At 33.1% G+C, this 19,275-nt stretch overlaps 1 long non-coding RNA gene across 1 annotated transcript in view; it reads right to left on the bottom strand.

The window, feature by feature from the left end:
• LOC145682736 (uncharacterized) overlaps positions 1-19,275 on the bottom strand; it is a 444,150-nt gene that overhangs the window by 321,056 nt on the left and 103,819 nt on the right. Inside the window, exon 3 of the long non-coding RNA XR_014130951.1 lies at positions 11,339-11,423. This is a non-coding gene — a long non-coding RNA (uncharacterized LOC145682736). The remainder of the gene's footprint in view (positions 1-11,338; positions 11,424-19,275) is intronic.

Below are 19,275 nucleotides of genomic sequence, written 5' to 3'. Positions count from 1 at the left end.
TCAACTTGAACAATATATTACTGCAACATCTAAAGCCATATTCAACAGATTACAAATTAGCTTAAGTAGACATAGTTCATTATAAGCTAATCTTTATATAAGTTGTACATATAAGGAAGGTGAAGAAACTCAAAACTTCTATTTTAACACTGAAAACCAAGAAATATATCAATCAAGTAATTTAAAAGAAGAAATAACTAAGATGAAACAAAGATTAAGAACAAGATTGGATGAGCTTCAAGCTAGAGGTTCTGGTTGGGCTCTTATAAACTATAACTTTTTACAACTAGCAATCGTCAAATATACACCGTATAGAGGATCAACATACATACAATTACCTAAACAAATTCAAAACAAAAAGGCAGTAATTAATGTAAAGAATGAAGATGAAAAATGTTTCTTATATTCATTATACAGAGCCTTATATCCTACAAATTCACATCCTGAACGAGTACCAAAAAATAATGAACAATCGTTAAACTTAGAATCTAAATTAAAAAATATTCATTTTCCTGTAAAACTAAGGGATATTCCAAATGCTGAAAAAAATACTTAATGTTTCTATAAATCTCTATGCGTATGATAAAGACTATTCAATCTATATACTACATCACACACAAAACAAGCAAGAAAATCATGTCAATTTATTATATATAAAAGAACAGAATGAAGATCAAGTTAAAACACACTATTGTTGGATTAAGGATTTAAGCAGACTAGTATGTACACAGTTAACTAAAAAGAGTGCTCGAAAATATTTATGTGATAGATGTTATACTTTTACTCACAAGACGCTTTAAATAAACATGAGCAAGATTGTTCGTTAAATGAACCAGTAAAAATAATAATGCCTGAAGAAAGTAAATGTTATGAATTAAAAAACTACCAATACACAATGAAAATGCCATTTGTGATTTATGCTGATTTTGAATGTTTGTTACATAAAGTTATGGGTTGTGAAGAATGCTATCCAAATAACGAGCCATATACGAAAAAATATCAACAACATAAACCATTTGGATTTTTTTATTATGTAGTACAGAGCGATGGAAGTAAAACCAATCCTGTTTTGTATAGAGGTGAGAACGCTGCTAATAAATTTATAAGACTGTTAACAAAAAAGCTAAACACATATCGAACATATACAAACAAAATAACGAATTACCATTAACAAAATTCAGAGAAAAGAGTTCAATTAATCTAAATGTTGTTATCACTGTAAGCAGGAGTATACTAAAGAAAATTATAAAGTTAAGCATCATGATCATATAACAGTAAAATTTGTAGCGCCTCTATGTAATTGCAATTTAAAAGTCAAATACCAAAGTTTGTACCAGTGATCATACATAACTTGACAGGATATGACTCACACTTGTTTATAAAATAACTTGGATGTAATAAAGAAGGAATAGATCCAATACCCAATAATGAAGAAAGATACATATCATTCAGTAAAAAGGTTGGAACTATTAAATTGAAATTTATAGATTAATTTAGATTTATGGCTTCTAGTTTAGACAAATTATCATCGAACTTGAAACCTGAGCAAATGATACATACCCAAAACTTTTATCCTAATCAAGAACAGTTTCACCTTGTATAAGAAAAGGTGTTTACCCATATGATTATGTTAATAATTGCGATAGGTTTAGAGAAAAAAATTACCGCTAAAGGAAGCATTCTTCAACAAGCTTATGAATACACATATAATGATGAAGATTATGAACATGCAAAGAAAGTATGGGAAACATTTGACAGTAAGAATCTCGGACAATACCATGATTTATATTTGAAAACAGATGTATTATTGTTAGCAGATGTGTTTGAGAACTTTAGAAAAACATGTCTTAAAGCTTATGACCTTGATCCTGCTTGGTATATGACAGCACCAGGTTTAGCGTAGGATGCAATGTTAAAGATGACAAATATATATTTAGAATTGTTATGGGATTATGACATGGTATTACTGGTAGAGAAAAGTATAAATGGCGGGACTAGTCAATGCTCAAAAAGATATGTTAAAGCAAATAATAAATATATGGGAGATTATGATAATAATAAAGAAGGTTCTTACTTAATGTATCTAGATGCCAATAACTTGTGTGGGTGGGCAATGAGTTAATATTTACCGTACAAGGGATTTAGATGGTTAAGTGAAGATGAGATTGAAGAAATAGATTTTACAAGTATAACTGATAATTCTGATACTATTTACATATTAGAAGTTGATCTTGCATATCCTAAAGAATTACATGACTATCACAAATAGTATCCATTAGCTCCTCAAAATATATGTTCGCCTGGTTCCAAACAATCAAAGCTATTAACAACTCTATATGACAAAGAAAAATATGTAATTCACTATCGAAGCCTAAAACAATGTCTTTCACTTGGATTAAAACTTAACAAGATACATCGAGTAATAGAGTTCGAACAATCAGATTGGTTAAAGAAATATATTGATTTAAACACACAAATGAGAACGAAAGCAACAAATGATTTTAAAAAAGACTTCTATAAACTCATGAATAATTCAGTATTTGGGAAAACTATGAAGAATATTAGAAAGAGAGTTAATATTAAACTTGTAAGTGATGAGAAAAAATACGAGAAGCTTGTAGCAAAACCAAATTATAAGAGTACTACAGTTTTTACGGAAAATTTAGTAGCATTTCACATGAACAAGGTTAAAGTGCTATTTGACAAACCGATTTATGTTGGTATGTCAATTCTAGTTTGTCAAAATATTTAATGTACGATTTCCATTATAATGTGATGAAACCAAAATATCAAGACAAAATAGAAGTATGTTATACAGATACCGATAGTTATATATACCATATCCAAACAGAAGATGTGTACGAAGACATGAATAATTATATTGATTACTTCGACACGAGTGATTACTCTAAAGATAACAGATATATGATACCACAGGATAATAAGAAAATACTTGGTAAGATGAAAGATGAACTTAGAGGAACAATCATAGAAGAATTTATTGGTTTAAGATCAAAAATGTATTCAATCAGATTAGAAAAAGATAAATGTAAGAGAGCAAAAGGAGTTAAGAAATATGCTGTAAGTAAAGAACTATCATTTAACGATTATAAAGACTGCTTGTTCAACCAAAAAGAATATTATAAGAAGATGAATTTGATTAGAAGTTATAAGCACGATATGTACAGTATAGAAGTAAATAAGTTAGGATTAAGTTTTGTGGATGATAAGAGATGGGTTTTAACCCTTAAACGGCTAACGTGAGTCCAATGGACTCATCGCGTATAATTTTTATTCAGCTGCAATTTATTTCTTGCTCAATATATGTGACTTGCTCAATATATGTGTAGATATGCTATCGGTAGGTAATGTAAAGTGTGAATACAATTCGGAATTGAAAAAATATACAACAGGGTATGTTTTAAAATTATTTTCCTAAATACGTAACACAAAAGGCCAACATGAGTCCAATGGACTCATTACTAACTTTCGTCATATATTTGAGTTCCCAGTGGAAATATAGGTATATTTTTCTTTAAATTATTAATTCTAAGATACGTTTGTATCAGTTGATTCTCGTTGTGGTGCAGGTAGTTGAACTGTTAGTGTATGTTAGTACTAATGTAAGTGCAGAAGTGGCAGCTTCTTCGAATATCGTATAAGTAATTCGCCAGTTGTTGGAGGATGAAAACGAGGACATTATATGAACTTGAAGATATCGGAAATGTTTGGGAAACTGAAGCATTAGAAGTTTCTGATACGATTAGTAATTCTGAGATTGAAGATGTTGGGAATCGGTGCCAAAGTAATGAAAAGATTTTCTATGCAAAGGACGGAACCACATGATATTCTGAACCTCCTCGACCATAGAAGACGAAATCTCAGATCATCATCAAATGGGGAGACAATAAGGTTCCTTTCTGCAAATAAAACAACCGAAGATACCTTAGACGCTCTTGATGTATTGAATAGTATAGTTCGGTACACCCATGAAGATAAAGTATGTGAACACAGAAGACGCAACATGCAGAATCAGTGGAAGCCGGTCGACGAGAGACAATTGGAGTGTTTACTTGGAAATATGTATATTACTAGTCGTGTCAAAGCTAAAGATCTAAACATAAAACTGCCATGACAAAAAGTATGGACAACCAATATTTCACGGTGCGATGACTAAAAACAAATGTGGCCCTAATAAGTGAAGTTTGGGAAAGAATGAACCAATGCTCCAAAAATCACTATGATCCAAGGGAAAATTTCGAAGTAAAAGAAATTTCCAATGTGAGAATTATTTCACACATTTTTATCTCGTCATAACATTGCTTCGCAATGGTCTTACACTAGCGGAATCAGTGAAAAATCAAAAGAAGTTCGTCCCACCCGAATTCTTACTAAACAGGAGGAAGGAAGAGAAGTCATCAATGCTTGGTTTCCAGAAAGATTTCGCACTTGTGTCTTATGTCCCTGAGAGAAACATCTGTAATTCTTCTCTCAAGCATGCACCATTCTGGAGACATTGACGTAAGAAAAGTAACCAAACCAGATAAAATATTGAATTATAATGAGACTAAAGGTATTGACACGTTGGACCAATTGGTCCATGAATATTCATACCAAAGAAAGATCAACATATGACCATTTACTTTTTTCATGAATATGCTTGATGTATGCTTTGTTGCAGTCTATGTTGTCTGGAGTATATTACATCCTGATCGGAAGATTTACAGAAAGGATTTTCTTACTTCAACAGCAGAAAGTCTTATCCAGCCACATGTTGATATTGATAAGAGAAGTGATGTAGGTCTTCACAAATCCATCCAGTCTGCGACTGCTGAGTTCAACAATAGTGATATAATGCATGTTACCAACGTAAAGTTGGTGAAAGAAAGAAAAAACACTTTTTTTACTTGGAGATGCGCAAAAGGACGAATGCAAATTCAAACATGCACGATCTGCCGAAAGCATGTGTGTTCTTAACATTCTGTTGTACTTAGATACCGCAAAAAATGTAAATCAACAAACAAGTAAAACGAAAAATGTTCTTCAGTAGTATCAGAAGATTACGAGAACATTCCAAACCAATAATTGCATTATTTATATTGTTTCTAATAACTTACAGTACTTTAAAAAAGAGGTTTCTTGAAAGTCGTATAGTTTGCGAACGTTGTTCCTACTAAAATTTACAATTAAATTTCCACCAAAATTTTAGTTCAGATGGTAACACTGACTGGCTTGCAAACACTGTAGGAATACGTGGTTGTTATACTTACATATTCCGTCAGAAACACTTAAAAATTTTATAACGAAATTACACTTCGTAACACAATATAAGGTCCGATAATACGTTATCAACAGTGAGAGTCCATTGGACTCACCTTGGCTGTTTATGTTAAGAAAATAGGTTGGCCGTTGTAGGGTTAAAGGATGGGGTAACTACTCTATCATGGGGACATTCTAAGTTAGAAGAGTTGTAGTTTTAGATGTAAGATTTTAGATTGTAAATTTTTAGATGTAAGTTTTAGATGTAAGATTTTAGATTGTAAGTTTTTAGATGTAAGTTTTAGATGTAAATAGTTTATACTTAAGTGCTATAAAGTTCTATTTGATCCTTATGTAAATCCTTTTGTAACTAGATTTAATGATTTTTGTAGTTTTTGTACCTGGATTTTAGTGATTTTTTGTAATTTTTATAACTAGATTTAATGATTCTTTGTAATTTTTTATAACTAGATATGGTAAATTTTTGTAACTTTTATGACTAGATTTAGTGATTTTTTTGTAATTTTTGTAACTAGATTTAGTGATTTTTATAACTAGATTTAGTGATTTTTGTAATTTTTGGAACTATATTTAGTGATTTTTTTATAATTTTTATAACTAGATTTAGTGATTCTTTGTAATTTTGTAACTAGATTTAGTGATTTATTTTAATTTTGTAACTTGATTTACTGATTTATTTGTAATTTTGTAACTAGATTTAGTGATTTTTTATAATTTTTATAACTAGATTTTGTGATTTTTTTGTAATTTTGTAACTAGATTTAGTGATTTTTTTTATTTTTGTAATTAGATTTAGTGACTTTTTGTAGTCAGATGTAAGTTTTTATGATTTTAAATGTCATAAAAGCCTATGCGATCTCTCTTTAACATTGTAGTTATGGGAATACTTTGCGCCGTGTAGCTTTGTATAATTACTTGGTTACTTCTGCGCTAGATTTTTCTAGATTTTTTGGTCCCGAAGTGACCATGTCCTACTACTTCTCTACAAAATATCTAGTTTTTCCTCCAATTTTTCAATATTATTTAGTAATTAATTCTACACCATGCTAGTAGATCTATAGGCACTATATATACAGTAATAAACCAATAGGGCTATATGGAGATAAGAGAGAATTGTTATTATTACAAGTGGGAAACAAGCTGTAAATATAATATCCATATTCTCCTCTCCTTCTTTATACGGTATACTGCTGACTGGCTTAATATAATTGTTCGAAAGTTCACACTCTATCATATTTCTTCAACCTTCATATAGTCGGAACATCGAAGCTGACTTTCCAATTGCTGAAGTTCCAATTCGCATTGGATTCCTTTTTCGCAACATCCGAACAGAGAACAATCATCTCTAATAAATATCAGAAATAATCTAGGAGTATCGTGATTTAAAAACATATTTTTTGTTGCTCATTTCCAAGCGAAAACTTCCGTTGGCCATCTTGGTCACTTGATTTCAATCCCTTTTTAAGTCGATCGAAGAAATCTCGATGATAGTTCAAACGCAGTTTCTTTCTTCCGTCGCATAACTTCAAACAATTATTTTTATAGTCTGACATCGCAGAGGTAACATGAAGGAACGGCATACCCAACAGGCAATCACAGGGTAACAACTCGACCATTCTAAAAATTACAGTTCGAAAAAGCCCTTAAAAATTCAATTAACTAGATTTCTTCACTCGTGGTGAAGTTGAATCCCAATGGAGTATGCACAGTTCGTACGTCAATCTTGCTTATATATCGATTAACACAACAACGACTAACCAAATTCCTCGTGACAAGGTTAAATCTCGATCCTCCATCTACGCAAATGTTTGTCAATACATTGTTAAATTTTCCGGAGACAAAAGTTGCTACTAAATCATCTGTCCCCGACGGAATACTATTAAACATTTTATTTGAGCGAACTACCCATTGATACTTTTTATTATTTCCATTTAAGGAACCCGGAGCAATCGAAATCCTGACGTCGTCACTCATTTGATTTGATTTTGTCTTAGGTTCTTAAGGAATATTTTTGATCATTCGATCTGACTTCTGAAACTTTTGATAAGTTTTTAGAAACAACCATTGTTTCCTTTCCTTTATTAACACCCATCTGTTTATTATATTATACTTGTTCCCGAGTATGCAAAACAACCTGCTGTGAAATTTGAAGAAGTTCCATGCTATTATTCGGTACATAACTATTAGGCATTCTGAACCTCTGAATCGGATTCATACCACTAAGTATAATCCTGACCATATCCCCTTCACTAAAACCCAAGTTTAAAATATTCATTGAGACTATTATTAGTCATTAAGAAGCTCACTAAAATGTTGCTTTCTATAGACCCTTTTACTTATTAATGAATGAATACTAGTTAGAGTAATAAATCTTGAAACCATATTGTATTTAAATTGTTCCCAACTAATGTTATTATTCAACGCTGAAGTTACTGACTTCAGTACAATGCCTTCACATTTTGAAATCAAGATGGACAAAATCACATTAAACGAATAATTACTATCGAATTGAATCTGATCTATTTTGACCAACATCTCAAAAATCTGATAGCTATTATTTCCACTCACATTCCTGATACTCGATATTCTATCTTTTAAATAAGAATAAGATTTCATGTGAGCATACCTTAGCATTAACTTGTGTTCTAAATTCAAATGAATACGGTTAGCTCCCAACTGAGAAGCTGTATTTTGAATAGCTTCTTCTCGTTTACCAAAATCATGAACTCAAATTTCTGACTGATTATTGGAATTTATAACAAATCTGTTATTCCCTACTCTAGGAGTGGAACTAAGGATATCCGAGGCTATTCTATAATAGTTTCCTAACTCTAGGTATCTGTTATGATTTTGTTTGTTATTTTAAGTGTTAATATTCGGGGGAGAGAATGAATATCTGTCATGTAATGACGGATCAGAAAAGGTAAAACGATGTTCATTTCTCAATATTATCGGATGTAAATTCATTCATTAATTTGATTAAAGAAAAGTATACTGATGTCATTACGGAAAGAGTGGGTGTGTTAATGGTTATGTAGGTAGGTTATCCTTGTCTGAAAAAAAAAACGTTTAAACAAAACCATTTTAATGTACCAACAAACAAAGGGAAAATATGTGAAGAACAAATGCAAGATTTAATTCGGCAAGGAATATTAATTGAGGTGGATCATTCCGATTACACTAGTAGTTGTTTTCTACTTAGAAATAAAAATAATACATATAGCATTGTTGGGAATGACTTAATAGTTAACGATCCTGGGAATGAATTAACAGTTGAGAATGAATTAATAGTTAACGATAGTAAAGGCAAATGAATTACTAGTTAACGATTTCCGAACATTGAGGAATGTTTGTCAGGGTTATCAGATAAAATGCTTTTCAGTAAATATGACTTACGCCAAGCATGTAACCAAATTGTTTTGTATAATGACTCACGAGAATATAACCACTATTGTTATCCCTAAAGGTTTATGTTAGTATACAAGGGTTCCCGTTAGGCACTGTATATACAGTAATAAACCCAATGGCGCTAGAGATGTTTCAGATACAGCGATAGGTCATTTTGCATTGAAACATTTTAAGCGTTTTATAAGAATTTAATAATAATTTGAGGTGAAGGTGGTACAACACAACAGCGACATTACAAGAATAGTTAATTAATAGATGATATGAAAGTATACTCAATTAAAAGAACGTCTACAGTTTCTGAGAACTAGTATTGGTGCTGACAACTCGGTTTAGAAGAGACCTTTGGACAATATTAACTCTCGCCGCTCGAGTGTCAAAGAGATTACTAGACCGTGCTGTTCTAGCGGGAACACGAAAATTTATCTGACTTAACTACTGTTCACATGACATGTGGCCATTTTCACTTTTTTGCAAAAATATTAGGTCAGAAATGTTATTTCTCACTATGGAAGGTTAGATATTGAGGGATTTTAAAACGTAATTTTTTGGAAGTGTTCTTAGGTGAGGCACTCGGTAGGATAAAATGGCTTAAAATGAATTAATTACGGAATTTAATTTTTTAGTGAGTAAGGCAGGCCATAGACTAGTTAAGAGAACAGTAGTCAAGAGTGGGAGCAACATATGACTTATAGAAAAAGCTTAAGTAATTAGGAATTTTTGTGTCAGTGAAGCGTTAAAGGAGTCCCAGTTTTCTCATAGCAGTACACGTTATTGTGCTTATATGATCCTCAAAAGTATGCTTACTGTAATTATAGTACCAAGATCTTTGAAAGAGGAGACGGGGCTTATGATCTTACGACCAATTTTGTAAATGTGTTATAGGTTCCTTTTTAGAGAAATCGTGAGAGAAGCACATTTTTTAATGTTTAAGCTAAGTTTCCAGGAGTTACACAAGTTGAGAAGGATGGAAGAATAATGTTGAGGAGTTATCGCCTTGTACTCGGATTGAACTTGTCTGTTGGGTCTGCAGTCATCAACGAATAAAAGAATATTGGTGGAGCTTTTTGTGAACAAAGAAGTCAGATAATATATGTATAATAGGATGAGAAATGATCCAAGGGCACTGCCTTGAGGAACTCCAGAAATTACTGGAATAAGATCAGAAAAGTAACCTTAAAATGAAACTCGTTGTGTCCTAGTACGGAGATAGATTCAAAGAAGACTAAGTAATTACCCATGTAAATTCAATCTAGAATGAAGTTTTTATACAAGAAGATAGTGTGGGAATGAATTGAAAGCCTTATCTAGGTCCAAATAGAAAATGTTGAGTTGAGAATTTACTGAGATTCTGTCCACAGCATCGTACTGAACAGTTAAATTAGTAGCACAAGATTTTCCTGGCAACAAGCCGTGTTGTGAGATTTATAACTGGAGCAACAAATTGAATCTCTTCCAACAGGTAGGAAAGACACTTTCTACAAAACAGCGATTTAATAAATTCGAATGGTTTTGAGAAAGTGAATTGGGAACGCTGCGTAGGAAGCAAGTGTAAATTTCTTCTGGCCCATAGACCAGCTGCTGGGTCCACCTCAAAGTGGTATTGGTATAAGACTAAGATAAAGAATAAACAGGGTGAAGAGGGAGAGGGAAGGAAGGAGAAGCGGGATGGGATGAAGCAAAGCTATTAGCAAAATATTTATTAAAAACCTTAGACTTTTTCATTTGCACATGCATTTTTGTAGGTCAGTTTAGTCCGTATACTAGAACTATTTGTTAATTATTGTCTAGAATATTATTTGTATCAATTGTAATGGGCTCAATGTACTACTCGTACTTTCTTTTCATAAGATATTTACTATGATTTGTAATATCTGTAAAGTTCTTGTAAGTATATTCACTGGGAAAATCCTTCCATAGCTTCAATGCACTTTTTGTTGCGAAGTATGCACTTTCGTTCCTCATCAAACGACGGGGGCAACTTTAAGAAGGTCTCTTACGGAAGGGCACAAAATCTTTAACCACAGCCTGTATGACGTCAGTAGAATTGACTATTTTCTAAACTAATATTTAAGTTATAAATATAGAATATCACTATAAATTCATAATATCATTATAATCATTCATTTCTTAACTGACGTTCTCAAATTATTATCTAAAAAAAATATCTAAACCTTGTAAGGTAATTATTACAATTACTTCATTTGCGGTCTTGTTCCTGTAAGAGAATTCGTCAAGGCTGTTCAGGAAGTAACTCAAAATTAAAAATCCATATTCAAATTTAACTTTCTTGGTAACATTAAACATTTGGACAACAATAAACAAGTAAGCGCTTTTATGTTACGGAAAACAAAAACAGTAAAACAAAGAGATATAACTTAGCTTGTCTTCCCTAATTACAGCTTTCAGTAAATTGATATTCATTTTCAGGTTAGTGTTCATGTTAGTTGCATCGATTCGAAATTATTTAAAATTTGAAAATTATCATTAAGCTATTAAGGTCTGTATTCGTAGTTGCAGCAGCAAGTTTGATTTAAAATATATATCAATATTAAATAAATTTATTTTGTCTCTAACGAAGACTTATTCCTTAGATTATGAAAGCTATATAAGATGATTGTAAAAACGGACAGGATTGTAAAAACGCACTTACCATCAACATGTGGAACACATATCATCAAATAGAAAATGGTGAGGAGCACAGCAACTGTTTTAAATACTTCCATTTTTTACGCCACCTAGAAGTAAAATATGACATCCATACTGTTATTTACACATAATAAGGATATTGCTTTTAAATCTACGATACGCTTTAAATATATTTGTAATGTTTCAAATATGATGTTCCATTTGATTCTTATGGAACGAACTATCTAAACATATTTAGTAGCTTCATTTAACACTACCTTATCAAAATTATTAGTTTGATCGTCATTTTGTCAAACACGTATGAACATTTAGCTTCTAACTTAAACTTGCATTGATTTGTTATATTTTTGAAATTATTAGATTAAAGGATTCCATCTTCAGAAAAGAATCAATGAGTTATATCTTAAAATAATATAATATAATTTATAAAATAATATAAATTCTGCTATTTAAAGTTTTTGGCTTAACGTTTGTCTTGTTTCACACTTTTGTACGACGATACAGACGCTATAGCAGGATAATGACTATATTTTCAACAGAAATATTTACAGGAAATTCTTTGAAATTATAGGTGTCATTAACACGTTTATTTCCATGAACATAACATAATCATTATATACTTAGAATAATGTTTCCAGGACTAAATTTATTTATTGAGCAAATTCCCAGGAAGAGCATAACTTTGCCATTTTACACAGCAAAATATTGACGAAAGAAAAAAAGACAACTAAAATAACATAAAAGAACCGTGTTAAAGAAACGCTGTAAGAGTAACAGTATTTCGTCAGAAATCACTTAATTGCTGTTCCTGATACCGGGTAGTTCGAAAAAATCCACGTCAGTTATTAAATTATTATAACAGTTCGGTAGTCTGTAAAACTAAAAATCTCAATATAATTGCCAACCTAGAGTGGGCAAGATTGAAAAGGTAGGTATTCTGGCTAACGTGGGAAGGGACATATAAAGTTAGTCCCTGAAGTAATGTTTCCGTTCTGAAGTTTCGATTAACTATTTTACGATGAAATTTCAGGTTAGAGATATTTTTGCGTATTCCCTGGGTATTAGGATGGCGCAAAGGTTCATCCTTAGATAATATTCGACGTGCAAGAGCACGAAACTAGAGTACAGAAATAAAGAAATTGAGATTTGAGCCAAGTTTGATGAGATGTGTATTTGGTGTCATGGCCTGTATGCGAGAGCAATGTTCGATCTTGGATGCTATTATAGTTTTAGGAAAGTTGCTTATGATGAAATTGTACTTAGTTCAGTAAATCGATAAAGAAGCCCCAACATGCGCAAGGAATTCTTGTAGATTGGGATGTTGTTTTTAGGGAATGTAAATTTTGAATCAAAGATGACATCATGATCACTGTGACTGGAAGAAATTGTAAAATGGAAATCAATTATACCTTATGTGGAGGGAACAGAAAGTTTTTACAAAGTAACTCTAATTACAATTTCTTACTGTTCATTTTCAAGTGCAAGATTTTACATAAGCCTATAAGGTAATCCATGCTTTTCTGTAACACAATTGATTCATGGAGACACGAGATTCTCTGTCTTCAGCGAAAAGCAGAAGGACACTAGGATTAAGTGATAAGTTCGAGTAAAGATCATCCATATATAGGAGAAATGCCATGGGCCCAAGTACACTCCCTTGAGATCATGGGTTGCGAATTAAAGTCGCCCCGCAAAGAATAAACTCTCTCTCTCTCTACTGTCCTTCACGTAACTGAGGATTAAAGAGAGAAATTTACCAAGTACATGCTATTCCATAAAGAATGGCATCACTCTTTAAGGTTGTTTTCAGGAAATAATATCTAAGCCCAACATCGGGTATCGACGGAAGAAAGGGAACCAGGTTTGAACCTACAAACCAATATTTGCAATCGGGAAATGATTTGCAGTTATGTGTTTCTTCTTTTAAATGTAATAATACTTGTTATGAAGTATAGATAAAAACCAATATTGATTGAAATACGGTACTCAATGATGCATTATTTCGAAACATTAATCTCAGTATATGGTTAATACGTATAAGAAATAATATATAATAAATATAAAATAACATCTCGATATGTAAAATATCCTTTCCTTATGCAAATGACTGATGGATGTTAAGACATAGAACATATTTCTCGCCTACGTAGTGAAAAAAATCAAAATTGAACAGTAAATAAAAATTTCATTGCCTTGTAAGTCCGCTATACGTCGCTAGAAGAAGATTACCAAAAGTGCATGTATTAGATTAGTAGTAAGCTGTTGGATTTCAAATCGTAATGTCAAGAGTTCGATTTCCAAATGCTTCATTCGTTTTCTTATGAAATTCTTTTTTTCGTAATGTCCAAAAAATTATATAAAATATTTACATTATATCTTATGAAGTATATTTGTTTGCTACTGTTATATAGAGTGCACTTCACAACACTCTCATAACAGCATATTATTTACGTTCTTCAAATATATTCTTATAGGGATAAAAATGTGTATAAACAGACAATCGAAAGTCGGATAGTGGTTCCAGACGAACAAATTTTCCAGATACCCCTAAGGTCACGTGAAAAGACTTAAATTCTTTTACAACGGAGAGTCTTTATATAGAGTTTCAGTTTAATTCTCTGATATGCTTTCCTATGTGCATCTCTCACCGTCTCGCTTTGTGTGTGTGTGTGTATGTAAGTGTTTCGCAATATTCCAAGTTTAGTGCAACGGTTGCAACATATATGAGTATCATTGTCATTGAGTACCGGAAATTCAAAGTTGTGATTCTTCATCTTTTCATGTTAGATCAAAGGCAGCAGCTAATATTTTGTTAGTAGTATTGCACAAAAGTCGGATACAAGGTGTGCTTTACTGCTATAAATATTTGCAGAAATTTGTATGTAGCCCTGGAAAGGGTTGTTTTTGCGGGTTAAGGTGAAGATATATACATTGTGGCCAAGACCTTTCTGAATGTATTACACGCTCCATTCTTCTCGGCATGGAAACAATTCAATTGGTGACAAATCTATCTCTTTCCCTTACCTCCAGTTCTGTCTCTGCTTTTTCTCTGTCATATAATATGACAGAGAAAAAGCAGAGACAGAACTGGAGGTAAGGGAAAAATATAGATTTGTCACCAATTGAATTGTTTACGCTCTCCCAGTTTGTAATATGAATACTTTATATGTGCACCCTCGAAATAAATTTCATATATGCACATTTTCACTACAATTTGTCGCCACCCAAAAGGAAAAATGTAAGTAGTTATTCACGTGTCCCTCCCCGAAAAAAATTCTTAAATACGCCACTGTATATTGATTGTTTTTGACGCTTCCTATCCATATCCGTGGAAAGTGAGAAGTACAAGGAATATGAGGGGGAAATCCCCTTTGGTGATGCTGGATGTATGCTACAAATAGAGGCACCATTTGAGACTTCGCTTGACGGAGGCAAGAGCACCACCGACATAAGACTTTCACATTTTGTACTAGTATATTAATAGACAATTGATTAAAGTATATGTATTCCTCAAACTCTCGTGGGTTTATTGTGCCCTCTGTTTGCCCTAAATGACGCACTTGGCTACATCTGTCATAGTCTCTCTTGCTATTGTCATCTGAAATGACCCCTGGTTATAGAATACATCCAGCATTGCGAAAGAGAATTTTCCCTTATCCCCCTTGTAATTCGCACTGTCCACTGATAAGGACAAGGAAGACTAAAAACATTTTTTACACAACGACTATGGTAACCATAATATAACTAGTGATATCAATATATATAGGCGCATTTAGAATTTTATTTCGGGAGGGTGATGCACAAAACTTGAATAAGCACTTACATAAGCAAAGGAAAGGAACTGAAAAGTTATGAAATTGTGGGATGGTAGCCCGGTTTTGTGTATTCATACGGCTAGCATATTGGCCTGCGGAACCAGAGATCCTAGTTTCAATTCTCTCGCAAAGTAACAAATTTATGTGTACTCTTTTGTACTCAAATAAACAATCCCTACATTTTAACTTCGATAAAAATTATGTAAATTAGTCGTAGATTATTTACAAGAAAATACAAATTGCAACAAAAATGGTTTGTTTTTGTTGTAAATAACCCTATGACCTCTGATAATAATAACTCTATTACTAAGTACCACTTCATAAACCTAGTTCGCAAAACAATTATCGAAATTTGTTTTGTGTGTAACTTGGATAAAATACTAATTGAGGCTAAAATGTATAAAATTAATATTTCGGAAAACAGATAAAAAGGTTCCCTTGCGCGGGAATCGAACTCAAGACCTCTGAGGCTAGAATAATATTTTAAAAATTATTAGCATACTTGTCTTCGGTGAGAGACATCTGAGTTTGAATCGTAAAGTAAATTCGGTTTCAGAATGTAAAAGCGCATATTGTTTAATAAAAAGGAAGATATTTTACTGGCAATTTTCCAGAGTAGGATGACCGATTGATTTACATGTAACACTTCCCAAGTGTAACACTCCAATTTTGATAAAATTTTGGAGGTAGATATCACACGTAAATGAATACGTGCTTTTTTTTTTTACTTTCTGCAGAAGCCCCACCTAAAAGTTTGAAAGTTGACGCCCGAAAGGCAAGAAGAACTCTGCCAAAATGAATGAGATTGTGCACAGATATTGTAGGCGTAAAAGGAGGGAATACGTATTTCGTATGTTCATGAAAAAATGGGCGGAGTGTAAACGCTGTGTACGTGTCCACTGTTTGCAATGTCTCCAACTACGAGCCGTCAGTTGCAACGATTATCGGCGTACCTCTCTGCATGCGAGTGCTATTACCAGACTCCCAGTATCTAAAGTTATTACCTCACCCACCAGTAAACAGCTATGTTTCCAAATAGAATACTCCTCTGGAGGAGGTGGCCGCGGTGGCTCAGCGGTAGAGCGTTCCCCTCTGGTTCTTTGGGTCCCGGTTTCCATCCCAGCCTCTACCAAGTGAACTTTGTGGTGGACAAACACCGTGTGAGTGGGTATTCTCGGGTTTCTCCAGTTTCCTCACATTTTCTTCATTTCACCATTTCACTTATTTCTCATAATCACAGTCTCCTTTAGCCTAACCGGCATAAGCGTGGGACGTAAAACAAAGATCTCATTTCATTCATTTCACTTCCTCTGGAGGAGGAATGATAGAACCACTAACTTCAAATAATTAACTTCACGAAGTTTGTTTTCGACCAGATCGGTTTAAGATCCCCTTTTTCCTTTATTTCCTTGAACTTACTCAAGCGAGGCAGAGAGAAAAGATGCGTTAAATATCTCTTAATACTTTAAATATCCTAGAACAAGCTTTCTTGTCGACCAATTCTAGATTAACCTTTCTATTCACTCCGTTTGCAAGAATCTTGGGTAGTTCTTAATACAACTAGAATACCAGACTCAAATTATAATGAAAACTCATCAAATTTCCTCTTTTTGATATCTTTATTTCAATAAAGAGTGAAGTATAGCTCAGAATTGTCTATGATTTGTAGATAAAATATTTATTTGTCTCTATTTGCCCTCCCGAGACTGAGAAGGGCTTAAGTATAACTCTATACTAATCCGTAAAGAATAGGGAATTAGGTTCTACTATAATAGGTCTAAGAATTTCCTACTTTAGTCCTTAAGACAAAATTACATAATCTAATACTCTAATTAATCACGGTCCACTCAGGACACGTTCTCTTACAAGCTGATAAAGCGAAGGAATTTACAGTACTAAAGGTGCCTTCACCAGTTATCCAGCACCTGCCCTAAACCTAAGCGAGGAAAATCCTGGAACCAGACCATCCTCAAGAGGGATACTATCTAACGATTTACTAGGAATAGGTTCAGAGAGGAAATAGGAATATACCCTAATAAGAGACCTTTCTAGATCAGCACTCAGATCTATACAGATAGCTTAAACCTATTCCAGTCCAATAGCATTTTAGAGCGGAACTACATGTGTATTTCAAAAGCAAACTATCAGCCTGGCCTTACATAGCCATACGTCAGCCGCACTCGAACCAGGAGCCCTTCAATTCAAAAGCAATAAGCCTATACACTAGACCCAGGCAAGGAGCCAAGGCTCTAATGTAAACTACTACCACTGAATTTCCTTGTTAAAGCATTTAAAGAGAAATCGCGAGCTAAACATTATCCAAAATCAAAATATATTTATTTATTTCCTTAGATTGAGAAGTAAAACAAATAAAGCTCTACGCTACCCGTGGATTCACTTGCCCACTCGCTATACTATTCATGAACCTTTCTGCTAATTCTGAAAATACCCTCACGACAGTCATCATTTAAACTGTTTTATCCAAGGAATTCCCATTCCGTGAAATGGAACCAGAGAAAAAGAAAACTCCCTCTCCTGCTATTCGAATCACTAAATGGTTCCCCACCTCACGAGAATGCCTTTTATATATATGTGAGGTTCGAAAAGATATCCTGTTTTTGTAGCAAAACTACCTATCGAACCACTATAACAATATAGATATACAGAAATTTTAAATAAACCCTCGTATTAATTAACGCCAATTCTTGGAAATAAAACGATACCAGAAAACATTCAGAGGAGAGCGAAGTACAGGCATTTTTTACCCAAACAATTCCTCGCTTTTCCAGACAGCCCTGCATCCCCCGTCAGACCAAATTAGGTAAGGAATTTTGCTACTCTCTTTACTGACACCCACGCAAAATAGACATGAGCAAAAACAACAAATTCTACGTAATAATAGTTTTATTCATAATTATTAACTTTTTCATATTAATGGACGCATCAATATTTCCTATACAAGTTCAATTGAGAAAAAATTGATTTATTGTTCCTCAGTAGTGGAGCAGTGAAGTGAAAATTAAGTGTTTTCTATGAACTGTTTTGTCTTGATAGTATATTCTTGCACTGCTCAACAGGCTACAAACTGAGGCTCTCAAAAGACGCGCGTCAGAGTGTTTACAAACTTCATGATAGTACTACGTATTGAGTTTGCACTTTCACATATCTTTATTAAGTTGCATAGATATTTAGTGTTTAAATAATTCAATATATCTGGCATCGAAGTATAAAATTGTGTAAGAGAATGCAACTTTGTTTCTAACATTTTATTGTGTTGTACGTCAATGACGAACTTACAATGGTTTCGTCTGCCTATAAGTGACGGCGAATTAGAAGAAGATGTAATTGAAATTTGTACCACGAAGATCGTGATATTTTATATGCCGAAGAGAACCTTTTATGCAACATAATGAGAGTGAAATATCTGCAGAGAATTCTTTTGTCATTAGTTGATTCACCGCACTCATTCGGTCGTAAAAATCGTGCGCATTAACGATATCGTCCCGTGATCGTGTACAAGTTATTGGGCCATTTTATATCAAGTGATAATTTTTGAGAATAGTTCAAAAGTGTTATTGTGTTATCACGCGTTTTTAGATGTTTTATTTTCATAAAAAATTAGTATCAAATATAAGTATTTTCGCAAATATCTATATCTATATCTATCTATCTATCTATCTATCTATCTATCTATCTATCTATCTATATATATATATATATATATATATATATATATATATATATATATTCTCACGGCATTGTCAAGGCTCTACATTTTTATTTTACATTTATTATTGCAACCGGGTGTTTATGACTGCAGTATACGGTAGCCCGATCATCACCCTTGTTCTTCGCGCGCACAGTCAATCGAAGAACTGAAAACGTACTCTGTACACAAACAGGCTATGGTTGTGAACTCGGAAAGCCTGGTACTGCTGTTTGTCAAGGTCAAAAAGTGGGAGAAAAATGATGTGTAGATTGTAAAGAGGGTGCAACAGTGACTCATGCTTGTAACAAACATTTTCATTTGCAGTTCGTGCACATTCCGTCTGTAGTTCTACTGTGGCACAACGTATATTGTAACTGTATAACTATTGCAAACCGCTTGTAGGACTATTGGCGTATG

The sequence above is a fragment of the Thermobia domestica genome, chromosome 4 (assembly GCF_964235325.1).
Source record: "Thermobia domestica chromosome 4, izTheDome1.hap1.1, whole genome shotgun sequence".
Taxonomy (NCBI): domain Eukaryota; kingdom Metazoa; phylum Arthropoda; class Insecta; order Zygentoma; family Lepismatidae; genus Thermobia; species Thermobia domestica.
This window is presented reverse-complemented; position numbering and strand designations above follow the sequence as displayed.